This window comes from Pseudophryne corroboree, chromosome 5 (genome assembly GCF_028390025.1).
Source record: "Pseudophryne corroboree isolate aPseCor3 chromosome 5, aPseCor3.hap2, whole genome shotgun sequence".
In the NCBI taxonomy this organism is placed as follows: domain Eukaryota; kingdom Metazoa; phylum Chordata; class Amphibia; order Anura; family Myobatrachidae; genus Pseudophryne; species Pseudophryne corroboree.
The window spans coordinates 1,341,512-1,367,765 of record NC_086448.1 but is presented as its reverse complement, the minus strand read 5'-3'; the positions used below and the strand labels follow the sequence as shown (position 1 = coordinate 1,367,765).

General features: G+C 46.2%; 1 protein-coding gene across 1 annotated transcript in view; it reads left to right on the top strand.

Annotated features, from left to right (window-relative positions):
• The window catches only part of FOXH1 (forkhead box H1), a 232,059-nt gene that overhangs the window by 81,702 nt on the left and 124,103 nt on the right, over positions 1-26,254 (top strand). The window lies entirely within an intron of this gene.

Sequence of the window (26,254 nt, the reverse complement as noted above, 5' to 3'; positions counted from 1 at the left end):
TATACAGCGTGGTGGGGAGCTATGTAAGTGTGTAATATACAGTGTGGTGGGGAGCTATGTAAGTGTGTAATATTCAGCGTGGTGGGGAGCTATGTAACTGTGTAATATACAGTGTGGTGGGGAGCTATTTAACTGTAATATACAGCGTGGTGGGGAGCTATGTAAGTGTGTAATATACAGTGTGGTGGAGAGCTATGTAAGTGTGTAATATACAGCGTGGTGGGGAGCTATGTAAGTGTGTAATATACAGTGTGGTGGGGAGCTATGTAAGTGTGTAATATACAGTGTGGTGGGGAGCTATGTAAGTGTAATATACAGCGTGGTGGGGAGCTATGTAAGTGTAATATACAGTGTGGGGGGAGCTATGTAAGTGTGTAATATACAGCGTGGTGGGGAGCTATGTAAGTGTGTAATATACAGCGTGGTGGGAAGCTATGTAAGTGTGTAATATACAGTGTGGTGGGGAGCTATGTAAGTGTGTAATATACAGCGTGGTGGGGAGCTATGTAAGTGTGTAATATACAGCGTGGTGGAGAGCTATGTAACTGTGTAATATACAGTGTGGTGGGGAGCTATGTAACTGTGTAATATACAGTGTGGTGGAGAGCTATGTAAGTGTGTAATATACATCGTGGTGGGGAGCTATGTAAGTGTGTAATATATAGCGTGGTGGGGAGCTATGTAACTGTGTAATATACAGTGTGGTGGGGAGCTATGTAACTGTGTAATATGCAGTGTCGTGGGGAGCTATGTAAGTTTGTAATATACGGTGTTGTGGTGAGCTATGTAACTCTGTAATATACAGTGTGGTGGGGAGCTATGTAAGTGTGTGATATACAGCGTGGTGGGGAGCTATGTAACTGTGTAATATACAGTGTGGTGGAGAGCTATGTAAGTGTGTAATATACAGCGTGGTGGGGAGCTATGTAAGTGTGTAATATACAGTGTGGTGGGGAGCTATGTAAGTGTGTAATATACAGCGTGGTGGGGAGCTATGTAAGTGTAATATACAGCGTGGTGGGGAGCTATGTAAGTGTGTAATATACAGCGTTATGGGGAGCTATGTAAGTGTGTAATATACAGTGTGGTGGGGAGCTATGTAAGTGTGTAATATACAGTGTGGTGGGGAGCTATGTAACTGTGTAATATACAGCGTGGTGGGGAGCTATGTAAGTGTGTGATATACAGCGTGGTGGGGAGCTATGTGAGTGTAATATACAGCGTGGTGGGGAGCTATGTAACTGTGTAATATACAGCGTGGTGGGGAGCTATGTAAGTGTGTAATATACAGTGTGGTGGAGAGCTATGTAAGTGTGTAATATACAGCGTGGTGGGGAGCTATGTAAGTGTGTAATATACAGTGTGGTGGGGAGCTATGTAAGTGTGTAATATACAGTGTAGTGGGGAGCTATGTAACTGTGTAATATACAGCGTGGTGGGGAGCTATGTAACTGTGTAATATACAGCGTGGTGGGGAGCTATGTAACTGTGTAATATACAGCGTGGTGGGGAGCTATGTAACTGTGTAATATACAGTGTGGTGGGGAGCTATGTGAGTGTAATATACAGCGTGGTGGGGAGCTATGTAACTGTGTAATATACAGCGTGGTGGGGAGCTATGTAAGTGTGTAATATACAGTGTGGTGGGGAGCTATGTAACTGTTTAATATACAGCGTGGTGGGGAGCTATGTAAGTGAGTAATATACAGCGTGGTGGGGAACTATGTAAGTGTGTAATATACAGTATGGTGGGGAGCTATGTAACTGTGTAATATACAGCGTGGTGGGGAGCTATGTAACTGTGTAATATACAGTGTGGTGGGGAGCTATGTAACTGTGTAATATACAGTGTGGTGGGGAGCTATGTAAGTGTGTAATATACAGCGTGGTGGGGAGCTATGTAAGTGTGTAATATACAGTGTGATGGGGAGCTATGTAAATGTGTAATATACAGCATGGTGGAGAGCTATGTAACTGTGTAATATACAGCGTGGTGGGGAGCTATGTAACTGTGTAATATGCAGCGTGGTGGGGAGCTATGTAACTGTGTAATATACAGCGTGGTGGGGAGCTATGTAACTGTGTAATATGCAGCGTGGTGGGGAGCTATGTAACTGTGTAATATACAGCGTGGTGGGGAGCTATGTAACTGTGTAATATACAGCGTGGTGGAGAGCTATGTAACTGTGTAATATACAGCGTGGTGGGGAGCTATGTAACTGTGTAATATGCAGCGTGGTGGGGAGCTATGTAACTGTGTAATATACAGCGTGGTGGGGAGCTATGTAACTGTGTAATATACAGTTTGGTGGGGAGCTATGTAACTGTGTAATATATAGCGTGGTGGGGAGCTATGTAACTGTGTAATATACAGCGTGGTGGGGAGCTATGTAAGTGTGTAATATACAGCGTGGTGGGGAGCTATGTAAGTGTGTAATATACAGTGTGGTGGGGAGCTATGTAAATGTGTAATATACAGCGTGGTGGAGAGCTATGCTACTGTGTAATATACAGTGTGGTGGGGAGCTATGTAACTGTTTAATATGCAGCGTGGTGGGGAGCTATGTAACTGTGTAATATACAGCGTGGTGTGGAGCTATGTAAGTGTGTAATATACAGCGTGGTGGGGAGCTATGTAACTGTGTAATATACAGTGTGGTGGGGAGCTATGTAAGTGTGTAATATACAGTGTGGTGGGGAGCTATGTAAGTGTGTGATATACAGCGTGGTGTGGAGCTATGTAAGTGTGTAATATACAGCGTGGTGGGGAGCTATGTAACTGTGTAATATACAGTGTGGTGGGGAGCTATGTAAGTGTGTAATATACAGTGTGGTGGGGAGCTATGTAAGTGTGTGATATACAGCGTGGTGGGGAGCTATGTAAGTGTGTAATATACAGCGTGGTGGGGAGCTATGTAACTGTGTAATATACAGCGTGGTGGGGAGCTATGTAAGTGTGTAATATACAGTGTGGTGGGGAGCTATGTAAGTGTGTAATATACAGCGTGGTGGGGAGCTATGTAAGTGTGTAATATACAGTGTGGTGGGGAGCTATGTAACTGTGTAATATACAGCGTGGTGGGGAGCTATGTAACTGTGTAATATACAGCGTGGTGGGGAGCTATGTAACTGTGTAATATACAGTTTGGTGGGGAGCTATGTAACTGTGTAATATATAGCGAGGTGGGGAGCTATGTAACTGTAATATACAGCGTGGTGGGGAGCTATGTAAGTGTGTAATATACAGCGTGGTGGGGAGCTATGTAACTGTGTAATATACAGCGTGGTGGGGAGCTATGTAACTGTGTAATATACAGTGTGGTGGGGAGCTATGTAACTGTAATATACAGCGTGGTGGGGAGCTATGTAACTGTGTAATATGCAGCGTGGTGGGGAGCTATGTAAGTGTGTAATATACAGTGTGGTGGAGAGCTATGTAAGTGTGTAATATACAGCGTGGTGGGGAGCTATGTTACTGTGTAATATATAGCGTGGTGGGGAGCTATGTAACTGTGTAATATACAGCGTGGTGGGGAGCTATGTAAGTGTGTAATATACAGTGTGGTGGAGAGCTATGTAAGTGTGTAATATACAGCGTGGTGGGGAGCTATGTTACTGTGTAATATATAGCGTGGTGGGGAGCTATGTAACTGTGTAATATACAGTGTGGTGGGGAGCTATGTAACTGTGTAATATACAGTGTGGTGGGGAGCTATGTAACTGTGTAATATACAGTGTGGTGGGGAGCTATGTAAGTGTGTAATATACAGCGTAGTGGGGAGCTATGTAACTGTGTAATATACAGTGTGGTGGGGAGCTATGTAACTGTTTAATATACAGCGTGGTGGGGAGCTATGTAAGTGAGTAATATACAGTGTGGTGGGGAGCTATGTAAGTGTGTAATATACAGCATGGTGGGGAGCTATGTAACTGTGTATTATACAGTGTGGTGGGGAGCTATGTAAGTGTGTAATATACAGCGTGGTGGGGAGCTATGTAAGTGAGTAATATACAGTGTGGTGGGGAGCTATGTAAGTGTGTAATATACAGCATGGTGGGGAGCTATGTAACTGTGTATTATACAGTGTGGTGGGGAGCTATGTAAGTGTGTAATATACAGTGTGGTGGGGAGCTATGTAACTGTGTAATATACAGTGTGGTGGGGAGCTATGTAACTGTGTAATATACAGTGTGGTGGGGAGCTATGTAACTGTGTAATATACAGTGTGGTGGGGAGCTATGTAACTGTAATATACAGCGTGGTGGGGAGCTATGTAAGTGTGTAATATACAGCGTGGTGGGGAGCTATGTAACTGTGTAATATACAGTGTGGTGGGGAGCTATGTAACTGTGTAATATACAGCGTGGTGGGGAGCTATGTAGGTGTGTGATATACAGCGTGGTGGGGAGCTATGTAAGTGTGTATTATACAGTGTGGTGGGGAGCTATGTAACTGTGTAATATACAGCGTGGTGGGGAGCTATGTAAGTGTGTAGTATTCAGCGTGGTGGGGAGCTATGTAACTGTGTAATATACAGTGTGGTGGGGAGCTATGTAACTGTGTAATATACAGCGTGGTGGGGAGCTATGTAACTGTGTAATATACAGTGTGGTGGGGAGCTATGTAACTGTGTAATATACAGTGTGGTGGGGAGCTATGTAACTGTGTAATATACAGCGTGGTGGGGAGCTATGTAGGTGTGTGATATACAGCGTGGTGGGGAGCTATGTAAGTGTGTAATATACAGTGTGGTGGGGAGCTATGTAAGTGTGTAATATACAGCGTAGTGGGGAGCTATGTAACTGTGTAATATACAGTGTGGTGGGGAGCTATGTAACTGTTTAATATACAGCGTGGTGGGGAGCTATGTAAGTGAGTAATATACAGTGTGGTGGGAAACTATGTAAGTGTGTAATATACAGCATGGTGGGGAGCTATGTAACTGTGTAATATACAGTGTGGTGGGGAGCTATGTAAGTGTGTAATATACAGCGTGGTGGGGAGCTATGTAAGTGTGTAATATACAGCGTGGTGGGGAGCTATGTAAGTGTGTAATATACAGCGTGGTGGAGAGCTATGCTACTGTGTAATATATACAGTGTGGTGTGGAGCTATGTAACTGTGTAATATACAGCGTGGTGGGGAGCTATGTAAGTGTGTAATATACAGCGTAGTGGGGAGCTATGTAACTGTGTAATATACAGTGTGGTGGGGAGCTATGTAACTGTGTAATATACAGCGTGGTGGGGAGCTATGTAAGTGTGTAATATACAGTGTAGTGGGGAGCTATGTAACTGTGTAATATACAGTGTGGTGGGGAGCTATGTAAGTGTGTAATATACAGTGTGGTAGGGAGCTATGTAAGTGTGTAATATGCAGTGTCGTGGGGAGCTATGTAACTGTGTAATATACAGCGTGGTGGGGAGCTATGTAAGTGTGTAATATACAGCGTGGTGGGGAGCTATGTAACTGTGTAATATACAGCGTGGTGGGGAGCTATGTAACTGTGTAATATGCAGCGTGGTGGGGAGCTATGTAACTGTGTAATATACAGCGTGGTGGAGAGCTATGTAACTGTGTAATATACAGCGTGGTGGGGAGCTATGTAACTGTGTAATATGCAGCGTGGTGGGGAGCTATGTAACTGTGTAATATACAGCGTGGTGGGGAGCTATGTAACTGTGTAATATACAGCGTGGTGGGGAGCTATGTAAGTGTGTAATATACAGCGTGGTGGGGAGCTATGTAACTGTGTAATATACAGTGTGGTGGGGAGCTATGTAAGTGTGTAATATACAGCGTGGTGGGGAGCTATGTAACTGTGTAATATACAGCGTGGTGGGGAGCTATGTAAGTGTGTGATATACAGTGTGGTGGGGAGCTATGTAAGTGTGTAATATACAGCGTGGTGGGGAGCTATGTAACTGTGTAATATACAGCGTGGTGGGGAGCTATGTAACTGTGTAATATGCAGCGTGGTGGGGAGCTATGTAACTGTGTAATATACAGCGTGGTGGGGAGCTATGTAACTGTGTAATATACAGCGTGGTGGGGAGCTATGTAAGTGTGTAATATACAGTGTGGTGGGGAGCTATGTAACTGTGTAATATACAGCGTGGTGGGGAGCTATGTAAGTGTGTAATATACAGTGTGGTGGGGAGCTATGTAACTGTGTAATATACAGCGTGGTGGGGAGCTATGTAAGTGTGTAATATACAGTGTGGTGGGGAGCTATGTAAGTGTGTAATATACAGCGTGGTGGGGAGCTATGTAAGTGTGTAATATACAGTGTGGTGGGGAGCTATGTAACTGTGTAATATACAGCGTGGTGGGGAGCTATGTAACTGTGTAATATACAGCGTGGTTGGGAGCTTAGTAACTGTGTAATATACAGTTTGGTGGGGAGCTATGTAACTGTGTAATATACAGCGTGGTGGGGAGCTATGTAACTGTGTAATATACAGCGTGGTGGGGAGCTATGTAAGTGTGTGATATACAGCGTGGTGGGGAGCTATGTAACTGTGTAATATACAGTTTGGTGGGGAGCTATGTAACTGTGTAATATACAGTGTGGTGGGGAGCTATGTAACTGTTTAATATACAGCGTGGTGGGGAGCTATGTAAGTGAGTAATATACAGTGTGGTGGGGAGCTATGTAAGTGTGTAATATACAGTGTGGTGGGGAGCTATGTAAGTGAGTAATATACAGTGTGGTGGGGAGCTATGTAACTGTGTAATATACAGCGTGGTGGGGAGCTATGTAAGTGTGTAATATACAGCGTAGTGGGGAGCTATGTAACTGTGTAATATACAGTGTGGTGGGGAGCTATGTAACTGTGTAATATACAGTGTGGTGGGGAGCTATGTAAGTGTGTAATATACAGCGTGGTGGGGAGCTATGTAACTGTGTAATATACAGCGTGGTGGGGAGCTATGTAACTGTGTAATATACAGCGTGGTGGAGAGCTAGGTAACTGTGTAATATACAGCGTGGTGGGGAGCTATGTAACTGTGTAATATGCAGCGTGGTGGGGAGCTATGTAACTGTGTAATATACAGCGTGGTTGGGAGCTATGTAACTGTGTAATATACAGTTTGGTGGGGAGCTATGTAACTGTGTAATATATATCGTGGTGGGGAGCTATGTAACTGTGTAATATACAGCGTGGTGGGGAGCTATGTAAGTGTGTGATATACAGTGTGGTGGGGAGCTATGTAAGTGTGTAATATACAGCGTGGTGGGGAGCTATGTAAGTGTGTAATATACAGTGTGGTGGGGAGCTATGTAAGTGTGTAATATACAGTGTGGTGGGGAGCTATGTAACTGTGTAATATACAGTTTGGTGGGGAGCTATGTAACTGTGTAATATACAGCGTGGTGGGGAGCTATGTAAGTGTGTGATATACAGTGTGGTGGGGAGCTATGTAAGTGTGTAATATACAGCGTGGTGGGGTGCTATGTAAGTGTGTAATATACAGCGTGGTGGGGAGCTATGTAAGTGTGTAATATACAGTGTGGTGGGGAGCTATGTAACTGTGTAATATACAGTTTGGTGGGGAGCTATGTAACTGTGTAATATACAGTGTGGTGGGGAGCTATGTAACTGTTTAATATACAGCGTGGTGGGGAGCTATGTAAGTGAGTAATATACAGTGTGGTGGGGAGCTATGTAAGTGAGTAATATACAGTGTGGTGGGGAGCTATGTAAGTGTGTAATATACAGCATGGTGGGGAGCTATGTAACTGTGTAATATACAGCGTGGTGGGGAGCTATGTAAGTGTGTAATATACAGCGTAGTGGGGAGCTATGTAACTGTATAATATACAGTGTGGTGGGGAGCTATGTAACTGTGTAATATACAGCGTGGTGGGGAGCTATGTAACTGTAATATACAGTGTGGTGGGGAGCTATGTAAGTGAGTAATATACAGTGTGGTGGGGAGCTATGTAAGTGTGTAATATACAGCGTGGTGGGGAGCTATGTAACTGTGTAATATACAGCGTGGTGGGGAGCTATGTAAGTGTGTAATATACAGCGTAGTGGGGAGCTATGTAACTGTGTAATATACAGTGTGGTGGGGAGCTATGTAACTGTGTAATATACAGCGTGGTGGGGAGCTATGTAACTGTAATATACAGTGTGGTGGGGAGCTATGTAAGTGTGTAATATACAGCATGGTGGGGAGCTATGTAACTGTGTAATATACAGCGTGGTGGGGAGCTATGTAAGTGTGTAATATACAGTGTGGTGGGGAGCTATGTAAGTGTGTAATATACAGCGTGGTGGAGAGCTATGCTACTGTGTAATATATACAGTGTGGTGGGGAGCTATGTAACTGTGTAATATGCAGCGTGGTGGGGAGCTATGTAACTGTGTAATATACAGTGTGGTGGGGAGCTATGTAAGTGTGTAATATACAGCGTGGTGGAGAGCTATGCTACTGTGTAATATATACAGTGTGGTGGGGAGCTATGTAACTGTGTAATATGCAGCGTGGTGGGGAGCTATGTAACTGTGTAATATACAGCGTGGTGTGGAGCTATGTAAGTGTGTAATATACAGCGTGGTGGAGAGCTATGTAACTGTGTAATATACAGTGTGGTGGGGAGCTATGTAACTGTGTAATATACAGTGTGGTGGGGAGCTATGTAACTGTTTAATATACAGCGTGGTGGGGAGCTATGTAAGTGAGTAATATACAGTGTGGTGGGGAGCTATGTAAGTGTGTAATATACAGCGTGGTGGGGAGCTATGTAACTGTGTAATATACAGCGTGGTGGAGAGCTATGTAAGTGTGTAATATACAGCGTGGTGGGGAGCTATGTAACTGTAATATACAGTGTGGTGGGGAGCTATGTAAGTGAGTAATATACAGTGTGGTGGGGAGCTATGTAAGTGTGTAATATACAGCATGGTGGGGAGCTATGTAACTGTGTAATATACAGCGTAGTGGGGAGCTATGTAAGTGTGTAATATACAGCGTGGTGGGGAGCTATGTAAGTGTGTAATATACAGCGTGGTGGGGAGCTATGTAACTGTAATATACAGTGTGGTGGGGAGCTATGTAAGTGTGTAATATACAGCGTGGTGGGGAGCTATGTAACTGTAATATGCAGCGTGGTGGGGAGCTATGTAAGTGTGTAATATACAGCGTGGTGGGGAGCTATGTAACTGTGTAATATACAGCGTGGTGGGGAGCTATGTAAGTGTGTAATATACAGCGTGGTGGGGAGCTATGTAAGTGTGTAATATACAGCGTGGTGGGGAGCTATGTAACTGTGTAATATACAGCGTGGTGGAGAGCTATGTAAGTGTGTAACATACAGCGTGGTGGGGAGCTATGTAAGTGTGTAATATACAGCGTGGTGGGGAGCTATGTAACTGTGTAATATACAGTGTGGTGGGGAGCTATGTAACTGTTTAATATACAGCGTGGTGGGGAGCTATGTAACTGTGTAATATACAGCGGGGTGGGGAGCTATGTAACTGTGTAATATACAGCGTGGTGGAGAGCTATGTAAGTGTGTAATATACAGCGTGGTGGGGAGCTATGTAACTGTAATATACAGTGTGGTGGGGAGCTATGTAAGTGAGTAATATACAGTGTGGTGGGGAGCTATGTAAGTGTGTAATATACAGCATGGTGGGGAGCTATGTAACTGTGTAATACACAGCGTGGTGGGGAGCTATGTAAGTGTGTAATATACAGCGTGGTGGGGAGTAGAGATGAGCGGGTTCGGTTTCTTTGAATCCGAACCCGCACGAACTTCACTTTTTTTTCCACGGGTCCGAGCGACTCGGATCTTCCCGCCTAGCTCGGTTAACCCGAGCGCGCCCGAACGTCATCATGACGCTGTCGGATTCTCGCGAGGCTCGGATTCTATCGCGAGACTCGGATTCTATATAAGGAGCCGCGCGTCGCCGCCATTTTCACTCGTGCATTGAGATTGATAGGGAGAGGACGTGCCTGGCGTCCTCTCCATTAGAATAGAGATAGATAGATTAGATAGAGAGAGATTGTGCAGAGTCGCAGACAGAGTTAGTTTACCACAGTCAGTGACCAGTGCAGTTGCTAGTTAACTTTTATTTAATATAATATATCCGTTCACTTCTCTCTGCTATATCCGTTCTCTGCCTGAAAAAAAAAACGATACACAGCACAGTCAGTCACACAGTGTGACTCAGTCTGTGTGCACTCAGCTCAGCCCAGTGTGCTGCACAGTCATCAATGTATAAATTAAAAGCTTATAATTAATTGTGGGGGAGACTGGGGAGCACTGCAGGTTGTTAGCAGGAGCCAGGAGTACAATTATATTAATTAACAGTGCACACTTTTGCTGCAGGAGTGGTGACCAGTGCCTGACCACCAGTATAGTATTGTTGTATACTACTAATATCTCTTTAAATATCAACCAGTCTATATTAGCAGCAGACACAGTACAGTGCGGTAGTTCACGGCTGTGGCTACCTCTGTGTCGGCACACGGCAGGCAGTCCGTCCGACCAGAATTGTATTATTTATTATTATATACCTACCACCTAACCGTGGTTTTTTTTTCATTCTTTATACCGTCATAGTGTCATACTAGTTGTTACGAGTATACTACTATCTCTTTATCAACCAGTGTACAGTGCGGTAGTTCACGGCTGTGGCTACCTCTGTGTCGGCAGTCGGCAGGCAGTCCGTCCATCCATAATTGTATTATTATTATAATATATACCACCTAACCGTGGTTTTTTTATACCACCTAACCGTGGCAGTCCGTCCATAATTGTATACTAGTATCCAATCCATCCATCTCCATTGTTTACCTGAGGTGCCTTTTAGTTCTGCCTATAAAATATGGAGAACAAAAAAGTTGAGGTTCCAAAATTAGGGAAAGATCAAGATCCACTTCCACCTCGTGCTGAAGCTGCTGCCACTAGTCATGGCCGAGACGATGAAATGCCAGCAACGTCGTCTGCCAAGGCCGATGCCCAATGTCATAGTACAGAGCATGTCAAATCCAAAACACCAAATATCAGAAAAAAAAGGACTCCAAAACCTAAAATAAAATTGTCGGAGGAGAAGCGTAAACTTGCCAATATGCCATTTACCACACGGAGTGGCAAGGAACGGCTGAGGCCCTGGCCTATGTTCATGGCTAGTGGTTCAGCTTCACATGAGGATGGAAGCACTCAGCCTCTCGCTAGAAAACTGAAAAGACTCAAGCTGGCAAAAGCACCGCAAAGAACTGTGCGTTCTTTGAAATCCCAAATCCACAAGGAGAGTCCAATTGTGTCGTTTGCGATGCCTGACCTTCCCAACACTGGACGTGAAGAGCATGCGCCTTCCACTATTTGCACGCCCCCTGCAAGTGCTGGAAGGAGCACCCGCAGTCCAGTTCCTGATAGTCAGATTGAAGATGTCAGTGTTGAAGTACACCAGGATGAGGAGGATATGGGTGTTGCTGGCGCTGGGGAGGAAATTGACCAGGAGGATTCTGATGGTGAGGTGGTTTGTTTAAGTCAGGCACCCGGGGAGACACCTGTTGTCCGTGGGAGGAATATGGCCGTTGACATGCCAGGTGAAAATACCAAAAAAATCAGCTCTTCGGTGTGGAGGTATTTCACCAGAAATGCGGACAACAGGTGTCAAGCCGTGTGTTCCCTTTGTCAAGCTGTAATAAGTAGGGGTAAGGACGTTAACCACCTCGGAACATCCTCCCTTATACGTCACCTGCAGCGCATTCATAATAAGTCAGTGACAAGTTCAAAAACTTTGGGTGACAGCGGAAGCAGTCCACTGACCAGTAAATCCCTTCCTCTTGTAACCAAGCTCACGCAAACCACCCCACCAACTCCCTCAGTGTCAATTTCCTCCTTCCCCAGGAATGCCAATAGTCCTGCAGGCCATGTCACTGGCAAGTCTGACGAGTCCTCTCCTGCCTGGGATTCCTCCGATGCATCCTTGCGTGTAACGCCTACTGCTGCTGGCGCTGCTGTTGTTGCCGCTGGGAGTCGATGGTCATCCCAGAGGGGAAGTCGTAAGCCCACTTGTACTACTTCCAGTAAGCAATTGACTGTTCAACAGTCCTTTGCGAGGAAGATGAAATATCACAGCAGTCATCCTACTGCAAAGCGGATAACTGAGTCCTTGACAACTATGTTGGTGTTAGACGTGCGTCCGGTATCCGCCGTTAGTTCACAGGGAACTAGACAATTTATTGAGGCAGTGTGCCCCCGTTACCAAATACCATCTAGGTTCCACTTCTCTAGGCAGGCGATACCGAGAATGTACACGGACGTCAGAAAAAGACTCACCAGTCTCCTAAAAAATGCAGTTGTACCCAATGTCCACTTAACCACGGACATGTGGACAAGTGGAGCAGGGCAGGGTCAGGACTATATGACTGTGACAGCCCACTGGGTAGATGTATGGACTCCCGCCGCAAGAACAGCAGCGGCGGCACCAGTAGCAGCATCTCGCAAACGCCAACTCTTTCCTAGGCAGGCTACGCTTTGTATCACCGCTTTCCAGAATACGCACACAGCTGAAAACCTCTTACGGCAACTGAGGAAGATCATCGCGGAATGGCTTACCCCAATTGGACTCTCCTGTGGATTTGTGGCATCGGACAACGCCAGCAATATTGTGTGTGCATTAAATATGGGCAAATTCCAGCACGTCCCATGTTTTGCACATACCTTGAATTTGGTGGTGCAGAATTTTTTAAAAAACGACAGGGGCGTGCAAGAGATGCTGTCGGTGGCCAGAAAAATTGCGGGACACTTTCGGCGTACAGGCACCACGTACAGAAGACTGGAGCACCACCAAAAACTACTGAACCTGCCCTGCCATCATCTGAAGCAAGAAGTGGTAACGAGGTGGAATTCAACCCTCTATATGCTTCAGAGGTTGGAGGAGCAGCAAAAGGCCATTCAAGCCTATACAATTGAGCACGATATAGGAGATGGAATGCACCTGTCTCAAGTGCAGTGGAGAATGATTTCAACGTTGTGCAAGGTTCTGATGCCCTTTGAACTTGCCACACGTGAAGTCAGTTCAGACACTGCCAGCCTGAGTCAGGTCATTCCCCTCATCAGGCTTTTGCAGAAGAAGCTGGAGGCATTGAAGAAGGAGCTAACACGGAGCGATTCCGCTAGGCATGTGGGACTTGTGGATGCAGCCCTTAATTCGCTTAACAAGGATTCACGGGTGGTCAATCTGTTGAAATCAGAGCACTACATTTTGGCCACCGTGCTCGATCCTAGATTTAAAGCCTACCTTGGATCTCTCTTTCCGGCAGACACAGGTCTGCTGGGGTTGAAAGACCTGCTGGTGACAAAATTGTCAAGTCAAGCGGAACGCGACCTGTCAACATCTCCTCCTTCACATTCTCCCGCAACTGGGGGTGCGAGGAAAAGGCTCAGAATTCCGAGCCCACCCGCTGGCGGTGATGCAGGGCAGTCTGGAGCGACTGCTGATGCTGACATCTGGTCCGGACTGAAGGACCTGACAACGATTACGGACATGTCGTCTACTGTCACTGCATATGATTCTCTCAACATTGATAGAATGGTGGAGGATTATATGAGTGACCGCATCCAAGTAGGCACGTCACACAGTCCGTACTTATACTGGCAGGAAAAAGAGGCAATTTGGAGGCCCTTGCACAAACTGGCTTTATTCTACCTAAGTTGCCCTCCCACAAGTGTGTACTCCGAAAGAGTGTTTAGTGCCGCCGCTCACCTTGTCAGCAATCGGCGTACGAGGTTACATCCAGAAAATGTGGAGAAGATGATGTTCATTAAAATGAATTATAATCAATTCCTCCGCGGAGACATTGACCAGCAGCAATTGCCTCCACAAAGTACACAGGGAGCTGAGATGGTGGATTCCAGTGGGGACGAATTGATAATCTGTGAGGAGGGGGATGTACACGGTGATATATCGGAGGGTGAAGATGAGGTGGACATCTTGCCTCTGTAGAGCCAGTTTGTGCAAGGAGAGATTAATTGCTTCTTTTTTGGGGGGGGTCCAAACCAACCCGTCATATCAGTCACAGTCGTGTGGCAGACCCTGTCACTGAAATGATGGGTTGGTTAAAGTGTGCATGTCCTGTTTATACAACATAAGGGTGGGTGGGAGGGCCCAAGGACAATTCCATCTTGCACCTCTTTTTTCTTTTCTTTTTCTTTGCATCATGTGCTGATTGGGGAGGGTTTTTTGGAAGGGACATCCTGCGTGACACTGCAGTGCCACTCCTAGATGGGCCCGGTGTTTGTGTCGGCCACTAGGGTCGCTAATCTTACTCACACAGCTACCTCATTGCGCCTCTTTTTTTCTTTGCGTCATGTGCTGTTTGGGGAGGGTTTTTTGGAAGGGACATCCTGCGTGACACTGCAGTGCCACTCCTAGATGTGCCCGGTGTTTGTGTCGGCCACTAGGGTCGCTAATCTTACTCACACAGTCAGCTACCTCATTGCGCCTCTTTTTTTCTTTGCGTCATGTGCTGTTTGGGGAGGGTTTTTTGGAAGGGCCATCCTGCGTGACACTGCAGTGCCACTCCTAGATGGGCCCGGTGTTTGTGTCGGCCACTAGGGTCGCTTATCTTACTCACACAGCGACCTCGGTGCAAATTTTAGGACTAAAAATAATATTGTGAGGTGTGATGTGTTCAGAATAGGCTGAAAATGAGTGTAAATTATGTTTTTTGAGGTTAATAATACTTTGGGATCAAAATTACCCCCAAATTCTATGATTTAAGCTGTTTTTTAGGGTTTTTTTAAAAAAACACCCGAATCCAAAACACACCCGAATCCGACAAAAAAAATTCGGTGAGGTTTTGCCAAAACGCGGTCGAACCCAAAACACGGCCGCGGAACCGAACCCAAAACCAAAACACAAAACCCGAAAAATTTCCGGCGCTCATCTCTAGTGGGGAGCTATGTAACTGTGTAATATATAGTGTGGTGGGGAGCTATGTAACTGTGTAATATACAGTGTGGTGGGGAGCTATGTAAGTGTGTAATATACAGCGTGGTGGGGAGCTATGTAAGTGTGTAATATACAGTGTGGTGGGGAGCTATGTAAATGTGTAATATACAGCATGGTGGAGAGCTATGTAACTGTGTAATATACAGCGTGGTGGGGAGCTATGTAACTGTGTAATAAGCAGCGTGGTGGGGAGCTATGTAACTGTGTAATATACAGCGTGGTGGGGAGCTATGTAACTGTGTAATATGCAGCGTGGTGGGGAGCTATGTAACTGTGTAATATACAGCGTGGTGGGGAGCTATGTAACTGTGTAATATACAGCGTGGTGGAGAGCTAGGTAACTGTGTAATATACAGCGTGGTGGGGAGCTATGTAACTGTGTAATATGCAGCGTGGTGGGGAGCTATGTAACTGTGTAATATACAGCGTGGTTGGGAGCTATGTAACTGTGTAATATACAGTTTGGTGGGGAGCTATGTAACTGTGTAATATATATCGTGGTGGGGAGCTATGTAACTGTGTAATATACAGCGTGGTGGGGAGCTATGTAAGTGTGTGATATACAGCGTGGTGGGGAGCTATGTAACTGTGTAATATACAGTTTGGTGGGGAGCTATGTAACTGTGTAATATACAGTGTGGTGGGGAGCTATGTAACTGTTTAATATACAGCGTGGTGGGGAGCTATGTAAGTGAGTAATATACAGTGTGGTGGGGAGCTATGTAAGTGTGTAATATACAGTGTGGTGGGGAGCTATGTAAGTGAGTAATATACAGTGTGGTGGGGAGCTATGTAAGTGTGTAATATACAGCATGGTGGGGAGCTATGTAACTGTGTAATATACAGCGTGGTGGGGAGCTATGTAAGTGTGTAATATACAGTGTGGTGGGGAGCTATGTAACTGTGTAATATACAGCGTGGTGGGGAGCTATGTAAGTGTGTAATATACAGCGTGGTGGGGAGCTATGTAACTGTAATATACAGTGTGGTGGGGAGCTATGTAAGTGAGTAATATACAGTGTGGTGGGGAGCTATGTAAGTGTGTAATATACAGCGTGGTGGGGAGCTATGTAACTGTGTAATATACAGCGTGGTGGGGAGCTATGTAAGTGTGTAATATACAGCGTAGTGGGGAGCTATGTAACTGTGTAATATACAGTGTGGTGGGGAGCTATGTAACTGTGTAATATACAGCGTGGTGGGGAGCTATGTAACTGTAATATACAGTGTGGTGGGGAGCTATGTAAGTGTGTAATATACAGCATGGTGGGGAGCTATGCAACTGTGTAATATACAGCGTGGTGGGGAGCTATGTAAGTGTGTAATATACAGCGTGGTGGGGAGCTATGTAAGTGTGTAATATACAGCGTGGTGGAGAGCTATGCTACTGTGTAATATATACAGTGTGGTGGGGAGCTATGTAACTGTGTAATATGCAGCGTGGTGGGGAGCTATGTAACTGTGTAATATACAGCGTGGTGTGGAGCTATGTAAGTGTGTAATATACAGCGTGGTGGAGAGCTATGTAACTGTGTAATATACAGCGTGGTGGAGAGCTATGTAAGTGTGTAATATACAGTGTGGTGGGGAGCTATGTAACTGTGTAATATACAGTGTGGTGGGGAGCTATGTAACTGTTTAATATACAGCGTGGTGGGGAGCTATGTAAGTGAGTAATATACAGTGTGGTGGGGAGCTATGTAAGTGTGTAATATACAGCGTGGTGGGGAGCTATGTAACTGTGTAATATACAGCGTGGTGGAGAGCTATGTAAGTGTGTAATATACAGCGTGGTGGGGAGCTATGTAACTGTAATATACAGTGTGGTGGGGAGCTATGTAAGTGAGTAATATACAGTGTGGTGGGGAGCTATGTAAGTGTGTAATATACAGCATGGTGGGGAGCTATGTAACTGTGTAATATACAGCGTGGTGGGGAGCTATGTAACTGTGTAATATACAGCGTGGTAGGGAGCTATGTAACTGTGTAATATACAGCGTGGTGGGGAGCTATGTAACTGTGTAATATACAGCGTGGTGGGGAGCTATGTAAGTGTGTAATATACAGCGTGGTGGAGAGCTATGTATCTGTGTAATATACAGTGTGGTGGGGAGCTATGTAAGTGTGTAATATACAGCGTGGTGGGGAGCTATGTAACTGTGTAATATGCAGTGTGGTGTGGAGCTATGTAACTGTGTAATATACAGCGTGGTTGGGAGCTATGTAACTGTGTAATATACAGCGTGGTGGGGAGCTATGTAACTGTGTAATATACAGTGTGGTGGGGATTCATGTAACTGTTTAATATACAGCGTGGTGGGGAGCTATGTAAGTGAGTAATATACAGTGTGGTGGGGAGCTATGTAAGTGTGTAATATACAGCGTGGTGGGGAGCTATGTAACTGTGTAATATACAGCGTGGTGGAGAGCTATGTAAGTGTGTAATATACAGCGTGGTGGGGAGCTATGTAACTGTAATATACAGTGTGGTGGGGAGCTATGTAAGTGAGTAATATACAGTGTGGTGGGGAGCTATGTAAGTGTGTAATATACAGCATGGTGGGGAGCTATGTAACTGTGTAATATACAGCGTGGTGGGGAGCTATGTAAGTGTGTAATATACAGCGTAGTGGGGAGCTATGTAAGTGTGTAATATACAGCGTGGTGGGGAGCTATGTAAGTGTGTAATGTACAGCGTGGTGGGGAGCTATGTAACTGTAATATACAGTGTGGTGGGGAGCTATGTAAGTGTGTAATATACAGCGTGGTGGGGAGCTATGTAACTGTAATATGCAGCGTGGTGGGGAGCTATGTAAGTGTGTAATATACAGCGTGGTGGGGAGCTATGTAACTGTGTAATATACAGCGTGGTGGGGAGCTATGTAAGTGTGTAATATACAGCGTGGTGGGGAGCTATGTAAGTGTAATATACAGCGTGGTGGGGAGCTATGTAACTGTGTAATATACAGCGTGGTGGAGAGCTATGTAACTGTGTAATATACAGCGTGGTGGGGAGCTATGTAACTGTGTAATATGCAGCGTGGTGGGGAGCTATGTAACTGTGTAATATACAGCGTGGTGGAGAGCTATGTAAGTGTGTAACATACAGCGTGGTGGGGAGCTATGTAAGTGTGTATTATACAGCGTGGTGGGGAGCTTTGTAACTGTGTAATATACAGTGTGGTGGGGAGCTATGTAACTGTTTAATATACAGCGTGGTGGGGAGCTATGTAACTGTGTAATATACAGCGGGGTGGGGAGCTATGTAACTGTGTAATATACAGCGTGGTGGAGAGCTATGTAAGTGTGTAATATACAGCGTGGTGGGGAGCTATGTAACTGTAATATACAGTGTGGTGGGGAGCTATGTAAGTGAGTAATATACAGTGTGGTGGGGAGCTATGTAAGTGTGTAATATACAGCGTGGTGGGGAGCTATGTAACTGTGTAATATACAGCGTGGTGGGGAGCTATGTAACTGTGTAATATACAGCGTGGTGGGGAGCTATGTAAGTGTGTAATATACAGCGTAGTGGGGAGCTATGTAACTGTGTAATATACAGTGTGGTGGGGAGCTATGTAACTGTGTAATATACAGTGTGGTGGGGAGCTATGTAAGTGTGTAATATACAGCGTGGTGGGGAGCTATGTAAGTGTGTAATATACAGCGTGGTGGGGAGCTATGTTACTGTGTAATATAAAGCGTGGTGGGGAGCTATGTAACTGTGTAATATACAGCGTGGTGGGGAGCTATGTAACTGTGTAATATACAGCGTGGTGGAGAGCTATGTAAGTGTGTAATATACAGCGTGGTGGGGAGCTATGTAACTGTGTAATATACAGTTTGGTGGGGAGCTATGTAACTGTGTAATATACAGTGTGGTGGGGAGCTATGTAACTGTGTAATATACAGCGTGGTGGGGAGCTATGTAACTGTGTAATTTACAGTGTGGTGGGGAGCTATGTAACAGTGTAATATGCAGCGTGGTGGGGAGCTATGTAACTGTGTAATATGCAGCGTGGTGGGGAGCTATGTAACTGTGTAATATGCAGCGTGGTGGGGAGCTATGTAACTGTGTAATATACAGCGTGGTGGGGAGCTATGTAACTGTGTAATATGCAGTGTCGTGGGGAGCTATGTAACTGTGTAATATACAGCGTGGTGGGGAGCTATGTAAATGTGTAATACACAGCGTGGTGGAGAGCTATGTAACTGTGTAATATACAGCGTGGTGGGGAGCTATGTAACTGTGTAATATGCAGCGTGGTGGGGAGCTATGTAACTGTGTAATATACAGCGTAGTGGGGAGCTGTGTAACTGTGTAATATATAGCGTGGTGGGGAGCTATGTAACTGTGTAATATACAGCGTGGTGGGGAGCTATGTAAGTGTGTAATATACAGCGTGGTGGGGAGCTATGTAACTGTGTAATATACAGTGTGGTGGGGAGCTATGTAAATGTGTAATATACAGCGTGGTGGAGAGCTATGCTACTGTGTAATATACAGTGTGGTGGGGAGCTATGTAACTGTGTAATATGCAGCGTGGTGGGGAGCTATGTAACTGTGTAATATACAGCGTGGTGTGGAGCTATGTAAGTGTGTAATATACAGCGTGGTGGGGAGCTATGTAACTGTGTAATATACAGTGTGGTGGGGAGCTATGCAAGTGTGTAATATACAGTGTGGTGGGGAGCTATGTAAGTGTGTGATATACAGCGTGGTGGGGAGCTATGTAACTGTGTAATATACAGTGTGGTGGGGAGCTATGTAAGTGTGTAATATACAGTGTGGTGGAGAGCTATGTAAGTGTGTAATATACAGCGTGGTGGGGAGCTATGTTACTGTGTAATATATAGCGTGGTGGGGAGCTATGTAACTGTGTAATATACAGCGTGGTGGGGAGCTATGTAACTGTGTAATATACAGTGTGGTGGGGAGCTATGTAACTGTGTAATATACAGTGTGGTGGGGAGCTATGTAAGTGTGTAATATACAGTGTGATGGGGAGCTATGTAACTGTGTAATATATAGCGTGGTGGGGAGCTTTGTAACTGTGTAATATACAGCGTGGTGGGGAGCTATGTAACTGTAATATATAGTGTGGTGGGGAGCTATGTAACTGTGTAATATACAGTGTGGTGGGGAGCTATGTAACTGTAATATATAGTGTGGTGGGGAGCTATGTAACTGTGTAATATACAGCATGGTGGGGAGCTATGTAAGTGTGTAATATACAGTGTGGTGGGGAGCTATGTAAGTGTGTAATATACAGCATGGTGGGGAGCTATGTAACTGTGTAATATACAGCATGGTGGGGAGCTATGTAACTGTGTAATATACAGCGTGGTGGAGAGCTATGTAAGTGTGTAATATACAGCGTGGTGGGGAGCTATGTAAGTGTGTAATATACAGCGTGGTGGGGAGCTATGTAACTGTAATATACAGTGTGGTGGGGAGCTATGTAACTGTTTAATATACAGCGTGGTGGGGAGCTATGTAACTGTGTAATATACAGTGTGGGCGGGAGCTATGTAAGTGTGTGATATACAGCGTGGTGGGGAGCTATGTAACTGTGTAATATACAGCGTGGTGGGGAGCTATGTAAGTGTGTAAATAAGAATTTACTTACCGATAATTCTATTTCTCGTAGTCCGTAGTGGATGCTGGGGACTCCGTCAGGACCATGGGGAATAGCGGCTCCGCAGGAGACAGGGCACAAAAATAAAGCTTTAGGATTAGGTGGTGTGTACTGGCTCCTCCCCCTATGACCCTCCTCCAAGCCTCAGTTAGGATACTGTGCCCGGACGAGCGTACACAATAAGGAAGGATATTGAATCCCGGGTAAGACTCATACCAGCCACACCAATCACACCGTATAACTTGTGATCTGAACCCAGTTAACAGTATGACAAACGTAGGAGCCTCTGAACAGACGGCTCACAACAATAACAACCCGAATTTGTTTGTAACAATAACTATGTACAAGTATTGCAGACAATCCGCACTTGGGATGGGCGCCCAGCATCCACTACGGACTGCGAGAAATAGAATTATCGGTAAGTAAATTCTTATTTTCTCTAACGTCCTAAGTGGATGCTGGGGACTCCGTCAGGACCATGGGGATTATACCAAAGCTCCCAAACGGGCGGGAGAATGCGGATGACTCTGCAGCACCGAATGAGAGAACTCAAGGTCCTCCTCAGCCAGGGTATCAAATTTGTAGAATTTTGCAAACGTGTTTGCCCCTGACCAAGTAGCAGCTCGGCAGAGTTGTAATGCCGAGACCCCCCGGGCAGCCGCCCAGGATGAGCCCACTTTCCTTGTGGAATGGGCCTTGACAGATTTAGGTTGTGGCAAGCCTGCCACAGAATGTGCAAGTTGAATTGTGCTACAAATCCAACGAGCAATCGTCTGCTTAGAAGCAGGAGCACCCATCTTGTTGGGTGCATACAATATAAACAGTGAGTCAGACTTTCTGACTCCCGCCGTTCTTGAAATATATATTTTCAATGCCCGGACCACGTCCAACAACTTGGAATCCTCCAAATCGTTCGTAGCCGCAGGCACCACAATAGGCTGGTTCAGGTGAAACGCTGACACCACCTTAGGCAGAAAATGAGGACGCGTCCGCAGTTCTGCCCTGTCCGTATGGAAAATCAGATATGGGCTCTTATATGATAAAGCCGCCAATTCTGATACTCTCCTGGCTGAAGCCAGGGCCAGTAGCATGGTTACTTTCCATGTAAGATACTTCAACTCCACCGATTTGAGCTGCTCAAACCAATGGGATTTGAGAAAATCCAAGACTACATTAAGATCCCACGGTGCCACTGGGGGCACAACCGGGGGCTGTATATGTAGTACTCCTTTTACAAAAGTCTGGACTTCAGGAACTGAAGCCAATTCTTTCTGGAAGAAAATCGACAGGGCCGAAATTTGAACCTTAATGGACCCCAATTTGAGGCCCATAGACAATCCTGTTTGCAGGAAATGTAGGAATCGACCCAGTTGAAATTCCTCCGTGGGGGCCTTCCTGGCCTCACACCATGCAACATATTTTCTCCAAATGCGGTGATAATGTTGTGCAGTCACCTCCTTCCTGGCTTTTACCAGTGTAGGAATGACCTCTTCCGGAATGCCTTTTTCCCTTAGAATTCGGCGTTCAACCGCCATGCCGTCAAACGCAGCCGCGGTAAGTCTTGAAATAGACACGGTCCCTGCTGAAGCAGGTCCCGTCTTATAGGTAGAGGCCACGGATCCTCCGTGAGCATCTCTTGAAGTTCCGGGTACCAAGTTCTTCTTGGCCAATCCGGAGCCACTAGTATCGTTCTTACTCCCTTTTGCCGTATAATTCTCAGTACTTTTGGTATGAGAGGCAGAGGAGGGAACACATACACTGACTGGAACACCCACGGTGTTACCAGAGCGTCCACAGCTATTGCCTGAGGGTCTCTTGACCTGGCGCAATACCTGTCCAGTTTTTTGTTGAGGCGGGACGCCATCATATCCACCATTGGTTTTTCCCAACGGTTCACAATCATGTGGAAGACTTCTGGATGAAGTCCCCACTCTCCCGGGTGTAGATCGTGTCTGCTGAGGAAGTCTGCTTCCCAGTTGTCCACTCCCGGAATGAATACTGCTGACAGTGCTATCACATGATCTTCCGCCCAGCGAAGAATCCTTGCAGCTTCTGCCATTGCTGTCCTGCTTCTTGTGCCGCCCTGTCTGTTTACGTGGGCGACTGCCGTGATGTTGTCCGACTGGATCAACACCGGCTGACCCTGAAGCAGGGGTTTTGCCAGACTTAGAGCATTGTAAATCGCTCTTAGCTCCAGTATATTTATGTGAAGAGACATCTCCAGGCTTGACCATACTCCCTGGAAGTTTCTTCCCTGTGTGACCGCTCCCCAGCCTCTCAGACTGGCATCCGTGGTCACCAGGACCCAGTCCTGTATGCCGAATCTGCGGCCCTCTAACAGATGAGCACTCTGCAACCACCACAGGAGAGACACCCTTGTCCGTGGCGATAAGGTTATCCGCTGATGCATCTGCAGATGTGATGCGGACCATTTGTCCAGCAGATCCCACTGAAAAGTTCGTGCGTGGAATCTGCCGAATGGAATCGCTTCGTAAGAAGCCACCATCTTTCCCAGGACTCTTGTGCATTGATGCACAGACACTTTCCCTGGTTTTAGGAGGTTCCTGACAAGTTCGGATAACTCCCTGGCTTTCTCCTCCGGAAGAAACACCTTTTTCTGAACCGTGTCCAGAATCATTCCCAGGAACAGCAGACGTGTCGTCGGGGTCAACTGAGATTTTGGAAAATTCAGAATCCACCCGTGTTGTTGCAGCACTAGTCGGGTTAGTGCTACTCCGTCCTCCAGCTGTTCTCTGGACCTTGCCCTTATCAGGAGATCGTCCAAGTAAGGGATAATTAATACGCCTCTTCTTCGCAGAAGAATCATCATTTCGGCCATTACCTTGGTAAAGACCCGAGGTGCCGTGGACAATCCAAACGGCAGCGTCTGAAACTGATAATGACAGTTTTGCACCACGAATCTGAGGTACCCTTGATGTGAAGGGCAAATTGGGACATGCAGGTAAGCATCCTTTATGTCCAGGGACACCATAAAGTCCCCTTCTTCCAGATTCGCTATCACTGCTCTGAGTGACTCCATCTTGAACTTGAATTTTTGTATGTACAGGTTCAAAGATTTCAGATTTAGAATAGGTCTTACCGAGCCGTCCGGCTTCGGTACCACAAATAGCGTGGAGTAATACCCCTTTCCCTGTTGTAGGAGGGGTACCTTGACTATCACCTGCTGAGAAAACAGCTTGTGAATGGCTTCCAATACCGTCGCCCTGTCTGAGGGAGACGTTGGCAAAGCAGACTTTAGGAACCTGCGAGGGGGAGACTTCTCGAATTCCAACCTGTAACCCTGAGATACTACCTGCAGGATCCAGGGGTCCACCTGTGAGCAAGCCCACTGTGCGCTGAAATTCTTGAGTCGACCCCTTACCGCCCCTGAGTCCGCTTGTAAGGCCCCAGCGTCATGCTGAGGGCTTTGCAGAACCCTGAGAGGGCTTCTGTTCCTGGGCAGGGTCTGCTTGCTGCCCTCTCTTACCCCTTCCTCTGCCCCGAGGCAGATATGACTGTCCTTTTGTCCGCTTGTTCTTATAGGACCGAAAGGACTGCGGCTGAAAAGACGGTGTCTTTTTCTGTTGGGAGGGGGTCTGAGGTAAAAAGGTGGATTTTCCGGCAGTTGCCGTGGCCACCAGATCCGATAGACCGACGCCAAATAATTCCTCCCCTTTATACGGCAATACTTCCATATGTCGTTTGGAATCCGCATCACCTGACCACTGTCGCGTCCATAAACTCCTTCTGGCAGATATGGACATCGCATTTACTCTCGATGCCAGAGTGCAAATATCTCTCTGAGCATCTCGCATATAAAGGAAAGCATCCTTTAATTGCTCTATAGTCAATAAAATACTGTCCCTATCCAGGGTATCAATATTTTCAGTCAGGGAATCCAACCAGACGACCCCAGCACTGCACATCCAGGCTGAGGCGATGGCTGGTCGCAGTATAACACCAGTATGTGTGTATATACTTTTTAGGGTAGTTTCCAGTCTCCTATCAGCTGGATCCCTGAGGGCGGCCGTATCAGGAGACGGTAACGCCACTTGTTTTGATAAGCGTGTGAGCGCCTTATCCACCCTAGGGGGTGTTTCCCAGCGCGCCCTAACCTCTGGCGGGAAAGGGTATAATGCTAATAACTTTTTTGAAATTAGCACTTTTCTATCTGGGTTAACCCACGCTTCATCACATACATCATTTAATTCCTCTGATTCAGGAAAAACTACAGGTAGTTTTTTCACCCCCCACATAATACCCCTTTTTGTGGTACTTGCAGTATCAGAGATATGCAAAGCCTCCTTCATTGCCGTGATCATATAACGTGTGGCCCTACTTGAAAATACGTTTGTTTCATCACCGTCGACACTAGATTCAGTGTCTGTGTCTGGGTCTGTGTCGACCGACTGAGGTAAAGGGCGCTTTACAGCCCCTGACGGTGTCTGAGACGCCTGGGCAGGTACTAACTGGTTTGCCGGCCGTCTCATGTCGTCAACTGATTTTTGTAATGTGCTGACATTATCACGTAATTCCATAAACAAAGCCATCCATTCCGGTGTCGACTCCCTGGGGGGTGACATCACCATTATCGGCAATTGCTCTGCCTCCACACCAACATCGTCCTCATACATGTCGACACACACGTACCGACACACAGCAGACACACAGGGAATGCTCTTATCGAAGACAGGACCCCACTAGCCCTTTGGGGAGACAGAGGGAGAGTTTGCCAGCACACACCCAAGCGCTATAATATATATGGGAACAACCTTATATAAGTGTTGTTCCTTATAGCAGCTTAAATATATCAAAATATCGCCAAAAAATGCCCCCCCTCTCTGTTTTACCCTGTTTCTGTAGTGCAGTGCAGGGGAGAGTCCCGGGAGCCTTCCTCACAGCGGAGCTGAGCAGGAAAATGGCGCTGTGTGCTGAGGAGAATAAGCCCCGCCCCCTATTTCGGCGGGCTTTTCTCCCGGAGTTTTAGATATCTGGCATGGGTTAAATACATACATATAGCCTCAATGGCTATATGTGATGTATTCTTTTGCCATAAAGGTATTAAATATTGCTGCCCAGGGCGCCCCCAGCAGCGCCCTGCACCCTCCGTGACCGCTTGGTGTGAAGTGTGTGACAACAATGGCGCACAGCTGCAGTGCTGTGCGCTACCTTCATGAAGACTGAAGAGCCTTCTGCCGCCTGTTTCCGGACCTTCAATCTTCAGCATCTGTAAGGGGGGTCGGCGGCGCGGCTCCGGGACGAACCCCAGGGTGAGACCTGTGTTCCGACTCCCTCTGGAGCTAATGGTGTCCAGTAGCCTAAGAATCCAATCCATCCTGCACGCAAGTGAGTTGAAATTCTCTCCCCTAAGTCCCTCGATGCAGTGAGCCTGTTGCCAGCAGGACTCACTGAACATAAAAAACCTAAAAACTTTTTCTAAGCAGCTCTTTAGGAGAGCCACCTAGATTGCACCCTGCTCGGACGGGCACAAAAACCTAACTGAGGCTTGGAGGAGGGTCATAGGGGGAGGAGCCAGTACACACCACCTAATCCTAAAGCTTTATTTTTGTGCCCTGTCTCCTGCGGAGCCGCTATTCCCCATGGTCCTGACGGAGTCCCCAGCATCCACTTAG